Genomic DNA, 4573 nt, shown 5'->3' with positions numbered 1-4573 from the left:
ACGTCTGCTAGAAGTTTGTTCCAAGCATCTACTACTCTTTCAGACAAATCATATTTTCTCACGTGGTTTCTGATCTTTCCCCCAACTGACCACAGATTGTGCCCCCTTGTTCTTGTGTTCACTTTCCTATTAAAAACACTTCCCTCCTGAATCTTATTTAACCCTTTCACATATTTAAATATTTCGATCAAATAATAATAATAATAATAAATAATGATGATGATGATAATAATAATAATAATAGTAGTAGTAATACTACTACTACTACTACTACTACAAATAACAATAATAATTGTCTGCATGGCTGCCGACTTCTTTATTAAAAACTTATGATTCATATTCAGGCCATCACAGCCCTTCTTAACTGGGTTTCAGGCTTTTGCAGGATTATTCTCAATTCCTTTGACTTAGCAAAATGCATCATCGCCTGTTAATATTAATATGGTATTGATAATAAAGATACAGGATAATAACGATAAAATCCAATTGAAAAAGTGTATTTCTTTCTGTGGCTGCAATACCGAATTTGACCACAGGGCGGCAGTTTTCTATCATTAAAGCTCAAATAGGGATAGCGAGAGGGGGGGGGGAAGCCCGCAGTTCCTTTGTGCCCTTCTGGCATCCCTCACCAACTTCCTTTGGCATCGCCCTTCTAAGCATGGCCGACTTCCTGTGTGTCCTTCTTCTGGCATCCCTGACCAACTCTGACTTCGTGTGTGCGCTTGTTCTGGCATCCTCCGCCAACTTCCTTTGGCATCGCCCTTCTAAGCATGGCCGACTTCCTGTGTGCCCTTCTCCTGGCATCCCTTACCAACTCTGACTTCAGGTGTGCTCTTCTCCTGGCATCCCTCACCAACTTCCTTTGGCAGCATTGCTCACTTCCTGTCAGTTTCCTGCCCCCCCTTTGGAAACCCCGCCCTCTTCTCCATTCCCTCTCAGCTGTGAGGAAGGCTGGTTGATGACGTTTAAGAGCAGCGCCGGAGCAGCTTGGCCGATGTCTCTGCAATTGACCGGCGGTGGGAGCTGAAGGACCCCTGCAGAGCGTGTGAATCGCCGGTGGAGAGCTGTGGGAAAAGGTTATTTCTTGTGCCTTTTCATTTTTAGTGCTGTGGGAAAAGGTTATTTCTTGTGCCTTTTCATTTTTAGTGCTGTTGTTGGATGTCTTCCTCCCTAAAATCAGTAGAGCTAGTGGTAAATATTCTATTTAGACCTCACACTTAAATTATTTCTGTCTCTATAGATATTAAATTAAGAATTGCTTAATCATAGATTGAATAATCCTACCCCTGTTCTATTGCATCCTACTTATGATATATAAAAGAAAAAACCAGGTCCCAAACCCAATAATGATATTAATTGCATAAATCACGTAGTAACATCAAAATTCATTGACCCCAACCGAGAGAAAATTATCACTTTATTCAGTGCCTTTCACTAAATAATTCTCTGAGTCTTCGGAGAAGGGCAGAATAATAATAATAATAATAATAATAATAATAATAATAATAATAATATATAAAAGAAAAAAACAGGTTCTAAACCCAATATTGATATTAATTGCATAAATCACGTAGTAAGATCAAAATTCATTGACCCAGCGGAGAGAAAAGTACCGGCTGGTTCTCTTCCACGACATATACACGTCTCAGATAATTTCGGTAACTAATTTATTTATTTCATAGACTCACACACACACACAGACACCCCCCCGGCAGTCAATGATGTCCCGCTTTACCAATGTTAAAATCTGGTCACCTTATGTAAGAGTCAGTTGTGTAGGTTTTGTGTTATTTTTGTGTGAAGAGCGATTATCCTTTATTATTAAAACATCATTAGTATTAATAGGCATCATAGGCTTTAACTTGTTTCAAGGCTTGCGCCTCCCATTAACCCATTAAAATTGATAATACTTTAAAAATATACAGGATAACTTTAAAATCCGATTAAAAAGGTCGATTCCTTTGTGTGGCTGCAATATCTGTTTTGACCACAGAACGGCAGAGTTTTCGGTTTCAGGATTTAATATTGAGGCCAAGGGACAGAATATCGCCAAGGGACAGAAGACTCTGCCATTCCATTGTCAAAAAAGGAATATGGGAGAGAAAAAGGAATCAACCCTCTTAACGCATTTTAAGTTTATTATTCTGTATATTTATTATTAAACTCCTTAATAACATTCCTAGGGCAACAGGAGGCCCGGGGGTGGCAACGCAGGGAGAGAAGGAATCCTTCAAGAGTTAAAGCTGCCAGGCGGGGAGGGGCATCCCGTCCTAGCACGAACCGGTCAATCGCCAGGCAGAGAGCCGGACCGTTTGATCGGTCACAGCCGGGGAGAGCGGATATTCGAGAGCCAGGAGAGCACAGCCTCCCAGAGATTTTCACTGCGCCATTGGATTTTTTCTTGTTGCGCATTTTCTCATTGTAACGGAATAAAGTCGTTTCTATATAGCCGCTCGTCTACTGATTCTTACCAATATTCAAGACTCACTTTAAAGCACAGGGCGGTTCCAATACCATATAACACTCTTTTCTCCCAAATTCTGGAACCCGGCCACTCGAGGGATGTAGGCGGAATCCTACCGAGGCGACGTTACATCAGCCCACCTAGCGTGTCGCCGGCAAGATGACCATCCCGTCCTTTGCGTGGCACGGGGAGAGCTGGGCCTTTAAAGGCAAGGAGCGGGTGTTTTCTATAACATTTCTTAACAGGTGCCACTCGGTCCGTCGTTATAGATAGCGGCCTCTGAAGTCATAGCAGACCAGAAAGACCCCACATCCATCGGCCGTCCCCGGGGGTAGGCAGAGGAGAAGGCCACCGTGGTTCCCCTGACATAGGAAAAGTAGAAGAATAACGTTTGTTTTCCGTTTCTTTTTTTCTAAAATGAGGATAAAAGGCATTTGTCCAGAGTCTTCCTCAGAAGGCGTTAGAAGCGTGTTTCAGGGATTCAGCGCAAACGGAGCGAGCCCACGCCACTATGACGGAGCCAGAGAAAGAGCTTCAACCCAGCCGATGAAGAATTTGCTTCTTTCCACTATCGAGATGTGGTGGTGGGGGAGCAGAGAACAGAAAGGAGACGGCTTTCAGGAAGGGCTTTTGGCTGAAAGCTCAGCGAAGCTAAAAGATCCATCTCACTTTGTAAACCGTTATTATTATTTCTTTGCTATAAATACGCTTTGTTTTTAGTCAATGCAAGTTTCTTTTATTTATTTCGAAGAGCTCTTTGTATTTTTCCAAGGGCGAGAAGCCCCCGGGAAAAGTAAAGGTCCAGGTTTTCTCTCCAAAATTCGGGGAACAGGTCTCCGGCGTAGTTCCGCATAAGTAATAGATGCAGAATTCCCTTTTTGCATCTTTGGGGAAAGGTTAGTGTTTTTTGTATTTATTTATCGATGCAGGAATGTGTGGATCGATCGTATTTATACGCCGCTCATTCCAAAGCGGATTCAGAGAGGCTAACGTGGTATAAATAGAACAGTATTAAATGAAAATGACATTATTTATTTATTTATTTATTGATTGATTGATTGATTGATTGCATTTTTATGCCGCCCCTCTCCGTAGACTCGGGGCGGCTAACAACAATAGTACAAAACATCACGTAAAACCAATACTAAAAACTAATACTAAAATAATTAAAAAACCCTTATTTGTGACACCAAACATACATACAAACAAACATACCATGCATAGGATTGTAAAGGCCAAGGGGGAAAGAATATCTCAGTTCCCCCACGCCTGACGGCAGAGGTGGCTTTTAAGGAGCTTACGAAAGGCGAGGAGGGTGGGGGCAATTCTAATCTCCGGGGGGAGTCGGTTCCAGAGGGCCGGGGCCACCACAGAGAAGGCTATTCCCCTGGGGCCCGCCAAACGACATTGTTTTGTTGACGGGACATATCAGTCATACAATAAGAATAATGTAACGTCTTTAAAAGAACCATACACACCCCACGGTCAATGCTATTCCAGACCTGCCAGAAAAGTCAGATCTTAACGGGTTTCCGGAAGACCGGTAGGGGGGAGATAGCACGAAATTACAAAAAGATATGGACAAAATTGAAGGGGTCCAAAGACGGGCTACAAGAACGGTGGAAGGTCTTAAGCATAAAACGTATCAGGAAAGACTTCACGGACTCCATCTGTATAGTCTGGAGGACAGAAGGGAAAGGGGGGACAGGATCGAAATATTTAAATACGTTAAAGGGTTAAACAAGGTTCAGGAGGGAAGCGTTTTTAATAGGAAAGTGAACCCAAGAACAAGGGGACACAATCTGAAGTTAGTTGGGGGAAAGATCAAAAGCAACGTGAGAAAATATTATTTCACCGAAAGAGTAGTAGATCCTTGGAACAAACTTCCAGCAGACGTGGTTGGTAAATACACAGTAACTGAATTTAAACATGCCTGGGATAAACATATATCCATCCTAAGATAAAATACAGAAAATAGTATAAGGGCAGACTAGATGGGCCACGAGGTCTTTTTCTGCCTTCACACTTCTACGTTTCTCTGTTTCTATCTGCGTGGGGAGATTCGCCTTCCATCAACGTTTTGTCTTTTAATATTTCATTCTGCTAGGA

At 42.4% G+C, this 4573-nt stretch overlaps 1 long non-coding RNA gene across 1 annotated transcript; it reads left to right on the top strand.

The window, feature by feature from the left end:
• The first annotated feature begins 918 nt into the window (after positions 1-918).
• LOC139155175 (uncharacterized) lies at positions 919-3188 on the top strand. Its single transcript, XR_011557040.1, has 2 exons — positions 919-1076; positions 2887-3188. It is a non-coding gene; the product is annotated as an uncharacterized lncRNA (long non-coding RNA).
• The last annotated feature ends 1385 nt before the right edge of the window (positions 3189-4573 follow it).

The sequence above is a fragment of the Erythrolamprus reginae genome (genome assembly GCF_031021105.1).
Source record: "Erythrolamprus reginae isolate rEryReg1 chromosome 13 unlocalized genomic scaffold, rEryReg1.hap1 SUPER_13_unloc_5, whole genome shotgun sequence".
NCBI lineage: Eukaryota > Metazoa > Chordata > Lepidosauria > Squamata > Dipsadidae > Erythrolamprus > Erythrolamprus reginae.
Note: the sequence above shows the minus strand (reverse complement) of the source record. Positions and strands in the feature narration are given on the sequence as shown.